At 48.2% G+C, this 20573-nt stretch overlaps 1 long non-coding RNA gene across 1 annotated transcript; it reads left to right on the forward strand.

Moving 5' to 3' along the window:
* The first annotated feature begins 4659 nt into the window (after positions 1-4659).
* LOC144175127 (uncharacterized) lies at positions 4660-7543 on the forward strand. Its single transcript, XR_013323619.1, has 2 exons — positions 4660-4883; positions 6304-7543. It is a non-coding gene; the product is annotated as an uncharacterized LOC144175127 (long non-coding RNA).
* The last annotated feature ends 13030 nt before the right edge of the window (positions 7544-20573 follow it).

The following is a 20573-nucleotide window of genomic DNA, read 5'->3' on the forward strand; positions in this document are numbered from 1 at the left end:
TTTCGGTGCGGTTTATTGTACGAAGGACAAGTCCACACCATGTGGACGAGGTCCGCTCGACCCTTACATTTCTTACATCTTGGATCGACGACTTTGGGATGCCACTTACTATATAGGACTGGGTTTTGGAAAACTCCCGTCTGTAAACGTCTCCAGTAAATCTCCTCTTTTGTACTTAGCTGCGGATCCGCAGGAGGTAGTATCTTCCTCTCCAGTCTATAATATTGCGTGATTTCACTGTAGTCACTCGACCCTTCGTTCGCCGTCATTTGGGAAGGAGGTTCGGCATGCAAGGCTGAGGCCAACGACTGGACATCAGCAGCGGCGGCGTGAGAAATTTTTTAATCTGCACCTCTTTGGACGTAAAATTCAGTTGGGTTTTCCCGCGTTCGCTTAGCGGTCGCCATCTGTTGACACTTCGGCAACTACGCGTCTCCCGTATGAGCCGGTGTCATCTATACCTATAAAAACAAGTGCCCGACTGGCTGACTGACTGACTGACTCATCAACGCCAAGCCAAAACTGTTAGATGTAGAGACTTGAAATTTCGCGAGTTTATTTGCGTCATTGAGTAGGTGCTCACTAAGGCGGGTTTTTCGGAAATTGCACTCCTAACCGCGGAAAAAGCGAAATTGTGGTTTCGCGAATTCGTGATTTTATCGGTCACCCATTCAAATATCGAAGCGCTTTTTGCTGTTATATGTAGCCCTTAAGAATATCTAAAAAGTAGTTTTTGGATTTCGCCCTAACCTACACTAGAGAGGTGATTCCGCATTCCGGAAATGAAATGGTGTTCCTAAAGATTCTCAAATAAATCTTTCACCGATTCAGTTAACCAACTGATTTTTGCTGCTATATGTTACTCATAAAAATGCCCAGAACCACTTTTAAGGATTTCGCCCTGCGACGCCGCTAAAAGGTCCAAACTGTTTTTTACGAATGACAGGGCTGACGATCCAAAAAGGCCTAACAGGTTATGTACACGCCTACCCAAACTGCTCTTTCAAACGGCTACAGATTTCGAGGGCACATTCTGATTACGGGAAGCGTGCCACGACGACCCGTCTTCCGGACATGTCGGCAGAGCTCGCACTATTGCAAAAATCAACGCTAAGTACTTGTGGCCACGCCTTACATCCGACGTCACCCACTACGTTCTGAGCTGCCGTGACTGCCAGCGACGAAAAACGCCGCCGACAAGACCTGCCGGCTTTCTGCAACCGATCGCCGTCCCGTCGAGGCTCTTTCAACAGATTGGAATGGATCTTGTAGGCCCGTTCCCGACGTCACAATCACAGAACAAGTGGATTGTTGTAGCGACAGACTACATGACGGGCTATACAGAAACCGCCGCTATTCCGAGGGGGGCTGCACAAGAAGTCGCAAAGTTCTTCATAAACCAAGTTGTGCTGCGACATGGAGACCCTGAAGTCCTAATCACGGACCGAGGAACGGCCTTCACTGCGGAACTTATGCAAGGAATCTTACGCTACAGCAACACGGATCACCGAAGAACGACGGCGTACCACCCCCAAACGAACGGACTAACGGGACGTCTGAACAAGACGATCGCGGATATGCTGTCAATGTACGTTGATGTTGAACATAAGACTTGGGACGAAGTTCTCCCGTATGTCACGTTTGCGTACAACACGGCTATCCAGGAAACTGCGCAAGTGACGCCGTTCGAGCCTGTATACGGAAGACTGCCGACTACGATGCTTGACGCCATGCTTCCGCATGTAGAAGACGACGACCTCAACCCCGACGTCCAAGGATACCTTCAGCGTGCGGAGGAGGCCCACCAGCTCGCTCGAGTTCGTACAACGGACCAGCAGCTGGTGGATGCCGGCCGCTACAACCTCCGACGCCGAGACGTTGAGCACCATCCAGGGAGTAAAGATCGTTTCCCCGAAGTCCGGTGTCGATCAGGAACCCAATCGCCCGGGCTCCGGTTGATTTGGCAGGAGGCTGGCAGGGCGATGGTGTTGAAGTTCTTGGAGGTGGCGGCCAAATTGACGAACTTGAGGCGTTGAAGTTGATTAAGTGAAAGGGAAGTTTATGTACAGCTATTTACTGTAGGATAACTGGGTACATGAGTAATAAAAATAAAAAAAACTTCAAACTGCAGCTAGACGCTATAGCTCCATGTGCGCACAAGTCACTTGAGCTTCCCAACTTCGTCTAACTCTCCTATTCTCGGAGCGTACACAAACCGCTCGAGAAACAACGGCCGAGACCCTGTCTCGCCGCAAGATCCGTCTAGTTTCCCAGTACGGCGCTGCACCCTAAACCTCCGACGCGATCTTAACCTCGACTAGGGGGCTCACAACTCCCAACCTAGCGTTAACGGTCGAGACTCCTTGTCCCGCCGGGAACTGCCAGCTCAGCGCTCAGACAAGAACGATTTCCAACGGCCAAGTTCGGCCTTATAAAACCTCGAGATCACCCCTCTCTCGGGAACGCCCCTGTAGCGTGCGTACACGCGTATGGGAGTGCCCGAATTCACGTAGACAGCTGTCACTCAGCACGCCACGGAATATTCAATGAGTCGCCGCCATCTCTGGGTCAACGGACCGCCCGCGGGCGCCAGAGGTGAGAGCGAAAGACGCGACTGTGCGTCATGCTGACCGGGCGTGTAATCAATAGACATTCGTGCGGTGCTCGTCCCGACGCCGGTAATCCCACTGCCTCCGCGCGTCGGGCAGACGTTCCTGGAATCCGGTGGCGCTGTCTGCTTTCTCAATGGGGGATTATCCTTGAGGAATGCGGTGGGCCAGACAATCCGTCTCCCGTGCGCGCCGTGACGAATTAGCGACGCCTGCAGTGCAGTGTCGGCAGTGATACGTCGCTAGACAGAGCGGCGGGTTCTCACGCGCAACCCGCCGCGGTGGCTCAGTGGCTAAGGCGTTGCGCTGCTGAGCACGAGGTCGCGGGTTCGATTCCCGGCCGCGGCGGCCGCTTTTCTGATGGAGGCGAAAAGCAAAAACGCCCGTGTGTACGAGATTTCGGCGCACGTTAAAGATCCCAAGGTGGTCAAAATTAATCCGGAGCCCTCCACTACGGCGCGCCTCATCGCCTGCGTTGCGTCGGCGCGTTAAACCCTACCATCAATCAATCAATCTCACGCGCAGCACGGGCGCCTGGCCGCTAATCTCATAAGTGGACCTTACACAGGGGTTTGGGTTTGGATTTGGGTTTGGGCTTGGAGTCCCATACGACGACGCGGACTCAGTGAGAAGCTTCTGTGACGGTATTTCGGACCCTACCAAATTCTACGACGTGTCGGCCAACTAACCTACGAGGTGATCCCCGATGGTGATTCCGGAACATCACGACGACGCACGCGGCCCGAAGTCGTCCACGTGGTTCGCTTGAAATCTTACTATGCAAGATGACGGACTTTTTTTTGTTGTTTGTTCGGACTGCCTTTTATTTTAGCATCGAGTGGATGCACTTTTAGATTGGGGGGGGGGGGGAGGGGTAATCCCACGAACCATGTATGGGTTTGTTCATTTAGTGTTTGTTTTTACTGCCGGGCCACTCCCGGCTGTGTTATTTGCGTTCCTATATATAGCAAAGCGCTTCTTCCGTTCTTTACTTTTATGCCGCACGGGCTATCACATTCAGATAAGCAGACTGTTTCTCCCTAACGTCGCTAGCCCAGAATAATCTTCTGTGATCTACAATGTTCTGGATGTGAATCGACGGTTCCAGAAACACCCGCGCCGAAAGATAAGAGCCTGCAGAGCGGACACCGCGGCATTCGATTCGGCGACACTCGCCTGTGCAAGTCACTTTGTTGACCGCTTCCTCGCCGCCCCTGTATTCTTTTCAGTTGTTAGAGGAGCACAAGTTCGCTCCAATAAACTTGTTTCTCCTTCAAGACAACTGCGTCATCCTTGGCTTTGTGATTATATTTAAAACTGTCAGTGCCCGAGATAGGAAAGCCACTAATCGTGTACTGATATTCGTATGGTTGCTTTTTGTTAGTAATACTTCTAAATACATTTTTTTAATATTTATTTCATGTCCAACTGGTCGCACTAATTGCTTATTTCTTCAAGGCTATCATTCAGAACTTGCTCGTCGTTAAAATAATTAATTGGTGTGAATAAAATACAGTCATCTGCAAATATTCGGATTTATACTCCTCCTTTAGCGCATTTTATTAAATCATAAATATAAACCAAGAAAAGTAGACTTCCAATACACTTCCCTGGGGAACGCCAGAATTCACGGAAGACATTCGGTGTTAGAACTATTATTGCCCACGAACTGCTTTCGAGATTTTGTCCCGTTTACAATGGTGGATGGAAAACCCAGCAAATTAAGCTTAAAAAGTACCGTGAATAGAAATTTCGCCGGAAAGTTTTACAGAATTTTATAAAAACTTCCTCAGTTTCGCCTGAATTGTAAATTACAGCATGAAAGGATGGCAGCCATATTCAGGATTTTTAAGAGGTGAGCGTGACCTTCAGAAGGAGTGTAAAGTGCTTCGGAAGCATCTATTGTGTACCTTATGTCTTGTCACAAGGAATTTAGCCATAAAGTACCCGGCGAATGTGCACCGGTTGCATTTCAGCGTCACCTACCTGCGCCTTCAGCAGTTTTCGCCGAACGGTGGCTGTTTGCCGCCCAGCACGCCTGACTGCTCCTATAGGACCAGTTGCTAGTAGTGCGCCGCCCTGTGTGTTATTTTTTTACGTGTCGTCTTTTCCGGGCTTATTCCCAGGACAGCCTATATATAGGTACGTGGTTCGTTGCAGCAGTTGTCAGGGTTTGCGTGATCAGGCTGACACGGCCCAGAGACCAAAAGGTGTAATCGAACGCTGTTGTCCGATTTCCTTTATTTGGTGCATCCCAGGAGTTTCGTTCGCCAGGTGGGTCACTTTTCCTCGCTAATTCATGATAATTTCTTCTAGCAGCCCTAATCGATGTTTAATGACGAACGTTGAAGGTAGAATTGTGGTTCACGCCACTCCTCTTCTATATGATCGATTTGCTCGCACTGTGTTCCAACCTGAGGCCTGTGTGTCCCCCTTGGCAGTATGCTGGATTAGAACAGATTTGCCTAGCTAGCCCCGCAAATGGCAGTGCAGTTCCTTTAACTACATTTTTTTATTCTGCTTGATGAGAACACCTGTTCGTCGAGGCTCTTGTCGCATAGAAGAAAGTGCAGTTTCAGTGAAATAAAACGTACTACAAGGTCGGCAGTGCTGTGGTGTGACATACGTACTCTCTACCTTTCGCGCAAGTTTTGTTTCACATCAATTGCGACGATAGAAGCCCTCTGCCACTTATCTATATATTATCAACTCTATCATCCGGAATGAAAAAAAAACTCTGCTTTGAGAAAGGTGAAGAACCCGGACCATACCACCTTTGAATAATTTTTCGACGCCTAAATCGCGTGTTCTGTTTAATATATCTCATTCGGCCAAATAATTTGACTCTTATAGGCCGGGAATCTTTACTTCTATGCTTTCAGGACTTAAGTAAGGAAGGAACACGTTTTTTCGTCCATCGGGATCAGGTTTTGGGGGTGGAGGAGGCCCACAGGGCCACCGCGACCGCCAGGGCCCGGGAGGTGGTCAGGACTTGGCCTGACTCCCCCGGGTCACGCAACATCTGCTCCCAGTGGTGAGGGGAGGGAACGGGGGGGTACGGGTCTGCGGGGCATTCGCAGAGGGAATGGTAGTAAAGCACGGTGTTTGATAACTGGTGGAAAATCGCTTGAAAGAATTGCACTATGGACTTGCCCCGGGGGTGTCGTATACAAGATGCCATTGTCCTGCTGTCGTTGTTATATCGAATAATCAGGCCGGTGTGTCAATGACAGACTCTGGCCACACAGATATGCCAGCCAGCACGTCCGTAAAGCAAGATATATTGCAGCCCATCGAGCGAGGTGCAAGTGTCATGTCGCTTTAAAATTCGCTGTGGACTAAATATTATCACACGGGAATAAAACTCAGGCTAATGACAGAGCCCTCTTAGAAACCATTCGTCATCAAGCTAAGTTTCGAAAAAAGCAAGTCACTGACGTCTTCTACTGACCCTTCGCGACAATGTTGGCTTTGCCGCAAGACGTTTTTAGCACCGGCAGAACAAAAATTCATAAAGTACCAAGCATCAAACGCGTAGCTTTAAAACTATTATCTTTACCAGACCGAGAATCAGGCTTGTATGTGACATTCCGGGTGGAGAGGCGTGTATTGCGTGAGCGCAGTCTAGAAGCGCTTAGGTGACATCACCAGTCTCTCACTGTACAACCACCGTGTTCCGATTTACGCTTTGCAGAGCATGGCGACCTTCATTTCCGTGATGCTGGTGGTGACTTGCGCCCTGATGTGGGCTCCAGGGCAGACTGCAAGCGTCACCAGCACTCCCTTGGTGACCTCTTCCTGGAGGACAAGCAGCAAGGGACCCACAATGCGGGCAGGGTCTGTTCGCGGGCCTTCCTCACCGAACAGCAACGCTCCCCAGTTGCCTCAGCGCCGTGACCATGACGAGTTCATCCGGGACTCGTCCAAGGAGTTGGAAGACCTTCATACGAAGGGGAAGTTCGAAACGGATCAGACACAGAGCTTCGGAAGCCCGAAGAAACGTTTGGCCAGCCATGGCGTGAGGGCCCGCAGAATGACCGATGATCATCATGGTGGAGGATGGCACGGGGGAAGTGGGGGTGACGTTCCAGAAGTAATAGGGTGGTACGGAGGAAGTGAAGACGGAAGTCCGGACGGGGATGGGTGGTACGGGGGAAGCTGGGGTAGCCCTTTGAATTGGTTATGGTGGCACAGAGGAAGTGGGTGGAGTAGTCCGAACGGTGGTGGATGGTACAGCGGAAGGGGGGGTAGCCCTTTCAATTGGGGATGGTGGTACAGAGGAAGTGGCTGCAGCAATCCGAATGGTTGTGGACGGTACGGTGGAAGTGGGGTTAGCCCTTGGAATTGGGAATGGTGGTACTGAAAAAGGGGGAGCCGCAGTCCGAACGGTGGTGGATGGTACGTGGGAAGGGTGGTTAGGAGTTTCAAAGACCGAAAAGTGCTCAGAAGATGTGAGGAAGACCAGAACGACTATGGGCAAAATGGCCGAAGCGGTGAAGAAAATGGCAGCAGTGAAGACTGGCGGCGCAGACAAAGTAAGGGCAGCGCAGACAAGGACCACAAGGGGAATGATAGAGGTGGGAACTGCAGTAGATTGTACAGCGGGAGTAACAATATGGAAAAGAACAGTGGAAGATGGCATGGAGGAAGTAAAAATGGCGATAACAACGACTACGGACGCGACGAAAGACGAAACAGTCCACCACATCGGAGTAGTGGCACACGGGGTGATAGGGATGGAGGTGCTTCAATGCAGGTAGAGAACAGCGGCGAGCAACAAATCGACGTTCGGGTAGCATGGAGGAAACTAACTTCAAAGCCGTCCACATGGCACGGTGAAGAGGAAACAAAGTCGCGGACGCCGGAAGTTGACACCGGACCACCTGAGGACGACGTCACTGATATTGCGCATAATAAACGCCGTTGGAATAGTGTTCCTGCATTTCGCATCCATTCTGCGCTCCAGAAAGCAATCCGAGGAACTTCATATAAAAAAATCAGAATAGAAGAGGAAAGGTGGCCGTGAAAAGTTTTCAGTATTATACGTCGTTTCCACAGACGCGAACGAAAAGCGTCAGAAGCGCTTGAAGGAGTAAGTTCAGGGGTTTAATTAGTGCCTTCTACACCTTATTTGTTGGTATCATACATCGTTTACACATACGCAGACGCGTCAGAGAAGTTTGAAGGAGTAGGTTCAGGGGTTTTAATTATAGTGCTCCCTACACTTCATTTGTCGGTATCATACATCGTTTGCACAGACGCAAACAAAAAGCGTCAGAGGCGCTTGAAGAAGTAGGTCCCGGGATTCTAATTAGTGCCTTCTACACATTATTTGGTGCAACCAGTATCACCTTAAACACCCTAAACGTCCCCTGTTGCATGCATTCCAGTGCCCATGGCTTAGGTGTACGGCAAGTTTTGTTGACGGGCTAGTTGGTCTGATATTTGAAAAGCCATGAGGATTGCGCAGAAGGACGACACACATATGTGTGAGACATCAGGGCGAGCGCAACTAACAACTGATTTCTTCAAGGGCTTGCGCCCCAAATATATGACAAAACTGGCGCATGCGCTGAACATACATATGCAAAACACCTTGAAAAAACATGTTCCATCGTCCCACCCTACAAGCATGACTTTAAGAAATCAGACTCGCTTTTATATACAACCAAGGGGTGTGTCACTCACGCAAGTGTGCGCATTCTTTATCAAAAAGGCTTCCATAATCTCACGCGCGACATCGCTGCTGCCCCGGCCAAGAATCTTAATCTCATTCAGCCTGCACCCACTTTTTTCGCAATTTCTGCAATGCTCAATCAAGTTACTTCTACTATCTTTATCTCCCAATGTGCTCTCATGCTCCCCTGCGCGATCATTCACGAAGCGCCCAGTTTGGCCAAGTAAGGCCTTTCCGCATGCGAGTGGAATTTCGTACACGACGCCTTTCGCGCATTTTACAAAGGGCTTGGAATGTTTTTTGGCACAACCGTCCTCCTGGTTTTCTCCTTTGCAGTGAAAGAGCAAAGCTGTTCCAGCTTCGCAGGAGCAGAGATCACTATGGGTACTCCGTACCCATTAGCCAATTTTTTTCAAATTGTGGGGTATCTTGTGGATGTATGGTACCACCACTGGCTCCGCCCCTTCCTTTGAGACTTTTTTGCGCGTTTTTTTCTTTTGTCTTTTGGAGGAAAGGTTTTACTCAGCGCCGCCAGAATGGGGAAGCCTGCATCGTCCAACTGGGACACTTGGTTTTCAAACTTTCCACCACTCTGTGCGAGCACGACTTAATATGTGTGTCGTTTTTCTGCGCAATCCTCGTGGCTTTTAAACTACGTGTACTGCGCAGGATTGTGCGCTCCTGAACATTTTAGGGAGGTAAGGGGAAGAGATATGTTGCTGCAAATCACTTTCTGTGCATGCACTGTAGATTAATCGAGGAGATAATTGCTCAGGCTGAGGTGGTCACTTCGGCCTATTTCGGGAGCTTCCAAAAAGCAAAGGAAGCCTTGGAATAAGAAAGTGCGTCAAACGCCTCTTAAACAGAGCAGCTTTCCGAAATGATGAATCTGGTTGCGAGACGGTAGATATGTGGGTACGGGTTTGGAGGATATGACTGCATGTCTTCTAACCACGAACTGGCTTCGCCGATTTTGTCCAATCTCCGGTGTGGGCATGGGTCTGGAGAAGCAGTGGCACATTTTTGACGTTTTCATTCCAGTGGTGCTGAAGTCTACAAACAAGAAAAGATATATGTTTGAGTTTCTTCCGTTAGCATTCATAGCAGTGAATAGAACTTGAATGGAAAACTCCGAACTAACAGCACCGTGTAATCAAAGCGGCGTACCCGACTTGTCATGGTTCCAGATACGGGAGCAGTGGGCTCGGGGATTGTTTCCTAGGGAGTCCAAACTGGCATAGGCATTCCATTAACTGATTGTGTGAGAGGGGTCACCACGTGTGCACATGCGCACGAAAAAATTCCGTATGGGTGAGGGTACTGTTAAACAAATTTTAAAGTCGATTCATACGGGGGATCGTTCCGAGCGGGAAAAACGGTGATTGCAGACGCCACCTGGTCCTGCCATCTACCGCGCTCACAGGGTGAGGACGCGGCAGCGGGAAGGTCAAAAGGAACTGACAACTCTGGAGGCACCTTTGCAAAAACAAACAAAAAAAAATCTACAACAGTGCCCTTTTTGTTGTCATTATCCTCATCGTTGACGTACTATGGCGGTCACACTTAGTTGGAACACGGGAGCGCATGGCACGAGGTACTAAGCATCCTAACGGCGCCGCGTGGAAACACCGCGCAAGCGCGTTGCGGGGGCAAGGAGAGTACCGATCTCGTCGCGCGCATCGCGTCATCAGCCGGCAGCACGTCGCCTGCTACTTGCGATTTGCCGCCTCTCGAGAAGCAGTCGACATTGCCAGTGGCCGCCGCGACGGGCAAAAATCAATTGCGGCGCTGGAAAAAAAAGTTCAGCGATTTCTTTCACGCGCAAACAAAACGGTTGATGCAGGAAAACAAGAACGAATCGCGGCATTTTCCTACGACGTGCATCGTCATTCTGCAGCCATGAAGATCGCTAGCAGGAGCCGCCACTGCGAGCTGCGAGACAAGTTGCAGCCGCATAGGAGTAGCAATAACTTCAACCAACGTGGTTGAAGAAAGTACAGCGCAGTCTCTCGAATGTCCATTTGGGAGCAAAAAAGGCCTCACTAAAGCAGCCGTCGCTGGCTCAAATGCACCATGACTTGTCCTAATAGTTTCTGTAACTCACGTATGGAACGACTACCGGGCCCACCGGGCTAGCGTACACTGCTGTATCCTCACCCGATATTTGAAATTGCGCCCCGGCATTCGTTGTATTGTTCATGCTGAAGCAGACGCGCGCTGTACGTGGGCCGGATGTTATTACCAGATCACTTGCGGAATATCGCCTGCGGAAATAAGTCTGTGGTGCAATTATAGTGCGCTGCTGCTGAGCCCTGGGGCATATAAACAGCGTAAAAAATTCTTTGGATTGAAGCTATATGCGAAAAACTTAAGATTTATTCTTAGCTGCCATGCTGCCCCTCTCACAAATTTCGCGGATGAGGGCAGAAAGTGTTAAGGTCGGCTTCACTCCACAACTTATAATACTTTCACTGACGCCCAGAACGGAAGTTGCGTGTGTGTTTTGACAGAATACCAAGAACGGGACACTACCACATCGTCGGGGTTGTTTCCCGATAGAAGCTGTGCTAGGCCGTGAAATAAAAATTCTTTGAAATTGAGAAACTAGCTTCCCCGTAATGCACCCGGGCTGGGGGCTTCACTGCGCAACTTCTTATGGCAGTTTACCTAGCTTCTCCAGTTCAACAAACGTCCTCCTCAACCTATAGTAAAGCTATAGTTATGCCGGGAGCCATAGCTAGCAGATGACAGAAAATACACAAATTAAGAAGCAAACTTGGAGCTACTGTTATTGACAACATTGCACAAAACGCACGAAGACACACAAAAAAAGGAAGGGAAGCATCGCAAGGCCGAGACTCGCTCTTTTGTTTCAGACGAGGTTCGTAATCAGCTTAAATTCGTCCTTATTTACACCCAAACAGATAGAAGTTCTGTAGATTGCGACGCCCGCTGCAGACAATGCGCGTGGTGGTCGCGTGTGGTCAGGCTGATCGAGCAATGAAAACATTCCACATCTCGCAGTGACGGCGTGCGCTAGCGATCTTCACGGCTGCAGAATGCCGGAGCGCGTCGTAGCGCGAGTCATTCTTGCTTTCCTGGATCAACCGTTTTATTTGCGCGTAAAAGAAATCTCTTAACTTTTTTTTCCAGCGCCGCAGTATTTATTTTTTTCCGTTCACGGCGGCCACTGGCAAGGTCGACTGCTTCTTGAGCGGCGGCAGCTTGCAAGTAGCAGACGACGCGCTGCCGCCTGATGACGCGATGCGCGCGACGAGATGTGGGGCGGTATTCTCGTGTTTTGTCCATTTTGTGTCCCTTTAAAAAGTGTCCCTTCTGAGCGAGCCCTGATGGGCTAAAAGCAAACAACCAGATGTGACGTAACGCACGCGCGGCGGACCTACTGCGTTTGACCGCGGCTTTTTCGAACAGGCGATTTGAATTTCAAACAGACGGTTTTTGGAAGCAGTCAATAATGCGCTGACTATCGCCTTGCTGTTGGCTCGCCGACGGAACAAGCGGTCTAGAAGCAATGCAGACGCGTTCGATATTCCCCGAGAAGCATTCCGCCAGCATTTCCGCCTCTACCGTGCGGTGGCTGTGCGACAAGCTCCGGGACGAACTTGGTCGGCGGACGCACGCGCTCAGCGTCGAGGAGCAAGTGTTGCGCCCTTCGTTTCTTCGCTACCGGTGGCTTTCAGTCAGCGGCCGGTAACGAAGAAACGATATCGCTGTCGCAGCCCTCCTTGAGCCTGTGCATTATACGCCGCCACCACACAGTGAAATAAAGGATCTTCTGCGAGCTAGCTAGCGGTCAGCAGGTGCAATGGAATAAACGATCGCGTGCGAGCTTGATAGCTGTAGAGCAGACATTACACAAGCACTCCGCATGACATTTATAACCTTTTATTGGTACTGTACGCATACTCATGCCAGCTTAACGTTCATAGACTTCTCGCGCAACAGGTACGTCGTTAAGAAACAAAAATCCCCCCTCTTACACATTTTTGCACTCGTAGAACCCCACGAAAATGTCAACGATGTAAAGTACCATTCCAGGTCCTTGGAAAAGCCCGCGTCGGCATGCCAAATACGTAACTGGACGGTTATCTTGATGCACGGGCATTGTCACCGACCTCAAAACGGAGTCCTTTCGCGAAAAACTGAGTAGCCGCAGCATTGTTTACGCTTCACTGTCACAAGGAAACAGCTGACTGCAGCTGCCATCCTTGGACGTTCCTCCCCTTGAGGTGAAAACTTTCAACGTTCTAACAAAAAAAAAATTTACCGCGTTTAGGTTTTCAAAATACGTTCAAATAAACCCATAAAAGATACTCTGATACGGTTTTAGTTCTTTAATATGCGTTTGCAAGAGCAGTTACGGTATTTGAATCAAAGGCTTACTGCTTAACCGGAAGTGCGTCACGACGAAAGGGATGCAAAAGGGACGTTTGAAAAGGGACAGTTACCAGAATACCGCCCTTGTACTCTTCTTTCCCACGCAACGCGCATGCGCGCTGTCTCCGCGAACCGCCGTTAGGACGCTCTAGTAGTAGCTCGCGCCACGCGTTCCCGTGTTCCCACTAAGCGCGACCGCCATAGTAAGACTCAACGACAGTTTGGCATTGTTCCAGAAACTATAAAACATTCCATCGTCGCCTGAAATGTTCGACTGTCACAATGTATAAAAACAAAAGCTTCCGGGGCCCAGTCGATCCCACGTTAAAGGAGCCATGAAGAAAAAATACAACTTTGTCTAATTTCAGAGAACTAGGTTTCAGTATCTCACACAGCTCCATCAGAGCTACAAAAGATGTTTTTAACGAAAAAAAGCAAGAAGTATTTAAAAACTTTCAAATTTTGCGCCACAGTGACGTGTTATGAGCAAGAATGACGTCATACGGGCCAGCAATAAAACATAATTTTCAGTGCGTTAACTGCACGTTAGCGTTCAAGTGATGCGGTGAAATGGAACTAGAGGCCCCATTACAGACGTCCAGTCATGTGTCGTCACGACAGGTCAGTTAGGCGGCCGCCAATCGGACAAACAAGGTTCCGTGACGTCATAGAAAAGTTGCGGGAAATTGGCTAGGGGGTCGCGACTGCTTCACACGTTTTCTTTAATATCTCCGTTATTTGTTCGAAGATTGCGATGATATTGGTATCAATGTTATCGGGACTAAGCAGTCTTTCTAATAAACCCAACTTGTATTTTGTCTTCATGGCTCCTTTAAAGAACAAAAAAATTTCTCCAGCCACCTAAGTCTGCTCACGTGCTTTAAAAGAGGAACCATTATGGCGAAAGCAATCATTATAATTATCATAAACTTTATTTTGAAAAAGGAGAGATGGGTAGAGGGGTGTAACTGTTCGCGGAGTCGTATATCGAGAACTCTGGTGGCAATAGGTACTGCCTTGACTCTGCGGATCAGTTCTAATTGGGGCATACGAATGGAGAACCGGTTCTGAACTTCTGATTACAGCTGCCATCTTTCCTCGCCAATCCCCCTGAGTAGGCAAGTGATGTTCTAGGCCTATAATCGGCCTGTATAACGTTGGGTAACCTTAACGTTGAACGTAAAGATCCGCCCGGCAGAATCAAAATTATTGTACGTCAAGCTGGATAACTTTCAACCGAGATGACGTGAAAATCCAAGCTAGTAGTAGCAGCATTCGCGATCGAGCGTATCCCCACTAGGGAGTTGAAAATTTCCACCAAACCTTATGATGTCGATCAACTGCCACGAAGACTATGCAGATTCATTAGGCCTGGAGTGTTATTACAGAAGCGCCGAGGTTGAGCGGGAACTCGGGAGACACGTGCCTCGTAGTGGCGCCCACCTAACATGGTGGTAAAATTTCGAAGGGGAGTTCAAATGCTTTAAAAATGCGATTCATGCTGTTTGCTGATTAATGAGGTGACGTAACCGGTCCAGGGTAGCGCGCTCAAAAGGCGCGGCTAGGCGTGGCGGCATTTTTCAGTGTGTTTTCTCGCTCCACTGTTGCAGTGGTGGCTACGGAGGGGGGGGGGTGGGGGGGGGGGGGGGGAGCAAATCCAGCTACTTTACTTTATTGCGCTTTTGTTTTAATAATCTGTATTTCACTACAAAAATTTATTCATTTTTATGTCAAGCGTTAATACGAGCAGTGGTGTAAGCCCAGAAAATTCAAAAGGGGGGACACACATCTTGCATTGGCGGCCGGGTTTTTTTAGAAATATAGATTTTGAGAAATATCTCGCGCAATGGGCGGGGGGGGGGGGGGGGGGGGGGGGGGGGGCGGTCGGGTCCTCCCTGACCTCCCCATAATTTACGCCACTGAACACCAGTTTTTTTGTTTGAAAGGTTTCTTTCCAAAGGTCAGTTTCTGTCATCGGTGGCAGACGATGCCAGCCACGTGACTAGACCGACTAGCAAAAAAAGAAAGCGCGTGATGAAAACAGGCCACATTCAAAGTAACTGTTTCTCGGTATTACGTTATCGAAACCCTCCGTCCATTTTCCGATACAAACTTTCCTCGGGGCACTGAAGTCTGCTTACGTGCTTCAAAAGTCTGGCGATATTTATGAATAACTTTTTTTATTTTTACTGATACATTGACTGCGTATTTTTCCTCGCTTTCGTTCTTTGCCTTCTGGCACGAATTGCTTTACCGACTTCTTTTCCGCTATACCGTGTTTGTGTGGAGCTTATTATCTTTCATTGCTTCGTGAATTACGTATCAAGAAGACTGGCACAGGCCACATCCTCCTAGAATCGGGGTTCGGCGCGGCTGGTGTACACCTGTCGTGCTCACGTGCTACGACGATCAGGTATCACGCAGGAGGCAATATATGAAGCTTTTACTGTTCCAATTCACAGTTTGTGAATTTTGAAAACCGGTCACATTAGTTCCTCAAAACCCCAAATTGCCGGCCAATCACCCAAGTGGGCATGTGTTACGAAGGGAGGAATAGCAAAAACGATAACAACTTTTGATATTTATTTCCTTTATTTCCTTTGCTCCTCACCGCTGTTGTTCGACGAAGCTTTCTGCAGTCGTTTGTATTTTTTTACCGTGTCCAGTCCCTTCACTTGCCTCCCTTACTTCACCCGCTTTCCGCTGCCGCTTAACGTCATTGTGGCGTAACGCGGTTACTTTAATCCTCAACTCTCCCCTTCACAAGCTTTCCATGCTCTGCTTTTAGGCAGAAGACGACGACGCTGGACAAAGCCTGTTGAAATATGTTGAGGTCGTCTACGCGCGGTTGATTGTATGCTCTATCGTGCCAGTAACATTTCCACAAGAAGGGTGCGGACACCCAACTCCTCTGACGTAACTGCCTGGCGCGCTGACGATAAATGAAACGCACGGTCATGCAACTAGGGTTACCAACACTTCAATGAAGTAAGTCACGAAGGAAGGGGGTTGGGGGTGGGGGAGGGTGGGGCGTGCTGTAGTCTATCGTAGGAAGGCAACGAAATTAGCTTTCTTTATTGCGGTATCTTCCAGACAAATACATTGTTTGTTTATTGTTGCGGCCTTTTAGAGTGCCCGTAACATTTGCCCTTGCTAAAGAATGTACGTGTTCCGCAAAGTGACGCGCCTTGTTAAGCGTGCGTTGGATGGCATAAAAATTTCTAACAGGGCGGTTTGTAACAAATCCGGGACATATAGCTGTCCCGATAGGGACGGCGCAGAACTAGAGACGTTGTATGAAAATTCGGCACAGTCCCGAAAAATCTGGGACGGTTGGTAACCCTACATGCTACGAAACAGTTTTGCGAGCAGGCGATAATGGAAGCGTACGCTCCGCTGTAGACAGCCGCGTGGTAGACCCTGTGGAAGAGGCGTCCGGCGAACCACCTAAAAAAAGGAGGAGTCAGGGAACCACGTCTGCAGTGATCGTTTTGCGTACATACCTCCTAACTGTCGACTAGTGGCGGTCGATGGTTGGGTTGCTACCAACGCTTTCATGGAATCTGCCCGTCGCATAAAACTGCAGCGCACTTGCTCCTCAACGATCATGGAGCGAAAGCCGCCTCGAAGTTGTCGTAAAGAGGACTGGTCACCAGATGACTGCGCTGTCAATGCACAGTGCTTTACGAGAGACGAAAACGAGTTCAAAATTCCTCCTCAGCTAAATAAAAGGATCTGCCGGGCTAGAAATATACCTGCTGCGGCGACCGTGAACAATGAATCACGCAGCAGCAGCCGCCATCACGACCGTCACGAGTTCAACAAAGCCGTGCAATATCAATCCCGAGTTTCCTCAGAGTTGTCGGGTCAATTAAACACACCCAGCCCATTTCCCGGGCCACTGTCAGTCAATGCTGCCAACGTCGCGGGGGTGTTCGACCCGAACGAAGAGTTCACCCTAGTTTGAACGATAAGAGTTGCCAAGACAAGATTTTCCCACGGAAGCCACCTTCATACACAGGAAAAACACAACCCATTACAGATGGCCCGAAATCAACGTCTAAAACGCACTCGTTAATGTTCAAACATGGTCATGACAAGCTGAATTTGGGTGATTCTGATACTACGCCCGCCGCACGCACGTAAACAAACGTAGTTTTGTTTGACAGAATGGGGATAAGTGTGCACGTTCCCTTCGTTATAGTGAACTCCGCTTACTTTGTTTGGGTTTGCGCTGAGCTGCTCTGGAGCTACCCTCAAACCTCGCGACACAGTTCAGTGGAAGAACAGAACACCGAGAAAATTGGAGCCGCCCCACGCCGCTTTTAGAAGGCGGAGCTTTGAAAGAAGGCTGGATCTTTAAAAGAAATAGCTGGGTTATCTACTTCACGCAACAAACTGCATATTACAACTCGATTCTATTAGAGAGCACTGCACGCGGATGATTGAACAAGCCGTGCTTTTGTAAAGTGAGCGGTCTCAACCAGACGCGCTGAATATGCCAAGCAGGCTCCGCACAACTGCGCCGGTTTCGCTCGAAGTTTGTCAGATGCTCCACTATCAATACTTTGTTAACACGAGCAGCTGGAAACTCTGGAGCGAGCTATCTCGGGCTTTTTGTAATAGCGCTCGTGATCTCAGGGAATTGTGTGCTTCTCGGTCTTTTTCATCCCGAGTGCGTGTCGCTCAAAAAATTTTTAAAAGTGGCCCAATTCCCAAAAAAAGCGGCGTCGTTTTGTAACATGCAAACACATGTATTCTTGGCCTTTGAGGGCGATGCTCAAAGCGACGCTAAACAATGAGCGTCGTTTTAGGTCCTGAGGGCCTTCCCGTGTGTTGTGCACCCTTCTCCCGCCCCTCACGGCACCGCAGTCCCTGAAAAGGTCCACGAAGAGACATTGAATCTATTTTTATTAACTTGGGGTAATTAATGTGTTGATTTATTATGCTTTCGTTCTTTTATAATATTGTGAACTTATTTGCGGCCTAGCAACGGCCGCGTCTATGGAAGCAGCGCAGCGCAAATATCACCCATAACACTTTGCATACGAGTAAAGTATGCCTCTGTAACGCAACGAGATAGGCATACGCTTTGTGACGGTTCGATCCCTTAGCAGAGTTTGGGTGTGGGCTTGTTGGTAACGGTAATTCATGACTTCGTGTAGCGCGAAAGACGGTCAAGGACAGAAGTAGCTTGTGCCCGTCGCCTCCTCCCGCCCTTGTCTGTTTTTTGCGCTACACAAAGTCATGGTTCGATTACATTCGATCCGGTTCAATTAGGTTGTAATTAGGTTCTATCCCGAAATGGGAAAGCGGTCTTCTTTTCGAATCCTCTGTTTGAGTGCGGGACGCCGTGACCGCGGACGAGCTACGACGATAAGCTGGGCCCCTAAAGTGCTCCTCCTCCTTTAAGGAAGACTGAGGGCAGTGTCACTGTACGCTTCGGGGAAACTCTCGTAAGAGTATCGTTTGTGTCACTGGTGTACGTGTTCTTCTAGAGTATTTTGTCTCATACTACGAAACATGGTAGACTAAATTAAGCGTATTATATATATAATTATATTTTTAATTTTCTATTTTAAATACCTTCATGACCCATTCGGGATTAGGGAGGGGGATGATACAGACGAATTCAACCGGCAGCATCGAACAGGCCCGGAGAAACGCAAGGCAGAAGGAAAAGCGGCACGCATAAGCATTTCCGAAGCGAAGAAAAACACACTCGAAAAAATGGCACTGTGGGAACGTAAAAAGCAAAAAACAAACAAAAGAAAACGCTTACACAAATTTATACGCTCAGAATGTAGGTGAAGAATAGACAAAACAGGAAGTAAAACGACAGCAGTAAACAAATGACGACAGAAAGACTAGAAGACAGAAAACACGCGATGAAGTCATTTTACTGGCTTCATTGGTGGATAAGGCAGCGAGTCATTAATGACATGAAATCTTTTTTATGGGCTCGTTTGGTGATAAGGCAACGAGTCGTAGATTACATGACAAAGAGCGCCCCCCCCCCCCTCCGCTAATTTTTTCCGTTTTATGTGTGTGTGTGGGGGGGGGGGGGGTGACGCGACGAAGAGATCGACAAAGTTAACTTTGTATCTCCTTTCTACGGTAAAAGTAGAACAGGTTATTACATTCCGAGAATGTCGCGAACGTTCATGCAGTTATCATAGTGAACTGTTTGCGCACAATACAGAAAGATAGCCTTACGCACAGGCTTCAAACTGATGTTATCCTGAGTCATCCGAGTCCGTTCGTCGGTGCAATTCGAGGGCCCTTTTCTCGACTTCGTGAATTCTCCGTGAATTCGTGAATTCACTGGAGTGTTTGTCTGAATGTCTAGTAAAGTACGTTGTTGGGCTAGTTGGTCGATCATTATTAACAGATGTATAGCGCAAAAAAGACGAAGGACAAAGAATGCACGAGGAAGAAGCGCTTCGTCCTCGTGCATTCTTTGTCCTTCGTCTTTTTTGCGCTATACATCTGTTAATAATTGTCTGAATGGCTTTCATTTTTGTCACCTGCTTCCGGCTGACAAAGCGGCTGTGTGCGCTGGCGCCATTTTGGCGTTTTATGACGTTTACTGGCACCAGTTCTAAAGTGTGCGTTATTTCTTTCTACTGAAGGTGCATAATTCTTGCCTGGCATTGAAAAACCAGACTAATTGCAACAGACACAAAAACGTAGCAGTGATTTTGCTATTCAACAACACTGTGGCTTGTTGGCCACGCCTTCTTTTTGACTGGCTGAGAAGACGCCACGTAAGATGAACAGTAGGTGGGAACGTATATACGTCACACATTGGCGACTTCGGCCTCCGTAAAATGTCACGTGATTCTACGTAACATCTTCCAACTGCCGGCTGCGATCAACGTAAAACAGTACCAACAATTTCGGCACCATGAAATTCCTCCGAATTTGCAACAGGTGCAGTTTCCAATAAAATGTGGTTTAAAACATTTTCCAGAGCAAGAAATAAAACATTTGACTTTTTCTAAGTCAATGGTAACTCAGCATAGAAATAAAGCCCCATGCCTTGTTTTAGATGCGGAAGTAAAAAAAAAACTATAATTGATTTGGCGTAACAGCAACATAAGCAGGCAGTACAAACTTCTCCATTACAAAGAACCCAACGCATAGCATTTGTCCACACTCCTACAAGTAAGCTTGGGGTCACATGATTGAATTTAAGACTGGCAGACAGTGAACTTTATTGTGTTTTTACAGACAATGATTGGATTAATTAGAAAAATAACAATAAAAACTGGCCGTTTCATTCATTACAGCGCTGAATGAGTTCAAGCATAAGGAATGAGTCAATCGGCCGCACCAGCGTAGCGTTTCGCTGTCCTTACCGCGTCATGCAATCGATGTCCACGGCTGTCTTTTTCTGCGGTCCCGCCATAAACTTGTAACGTAGTAGCATACGATAGCTCGGCAGCGGTGACGGCCGGGAAGGTGGTAATGCAACAAATAGCTTGAAAGTTATAACATTGAAGCAGAGAGTTCAATTATGTTACTAAAAGATTGAAAGGAATAAATAGATACGAAAAAAAAAGATTGTGTGATATTCTTTGGCTTAACACACACCCTTCGCTCACTTTTGGATCAACGTTACTGGAGAGGAGAGAGAGAAAACGCTTATTTTCGTCAATTTTTAACCTTAAGAAATGTGTTTCTTTTTGATAGTCTCAGCTGCCATATTAATTTTCTGAATGCGTAGCAAGTGTTCTTACATCTTTCAGAGATAATATTTGATAACTTGTTTATGATCTGTGTAACCTAAGCATCACATTACACTGTATGACGTCAGAGCTATACGTGCACACGTCACTGACGTGGTGAATTCACAAAACGGGGCGAATTCACCGAGAATTCACAGA

This window comes from Haemaphysalis longicornis, unplaced genomic scaffold, assembly GCF_048455015.1.
Source record: "Haemaphysalis longicornis isolate Haplotype H1 unplaced genomic scaffold, Haemaphysalis longicornis Haplotype H1 scaffold_3, whole genome shotgun sequence".
NCBI classification, from domain to species: Eukaryota; Metazoa; Arthropoda; class Arachnida; order Ixodida; family Ixodidae; genus Haemaphysalis; species Haemaphysalis longicornis.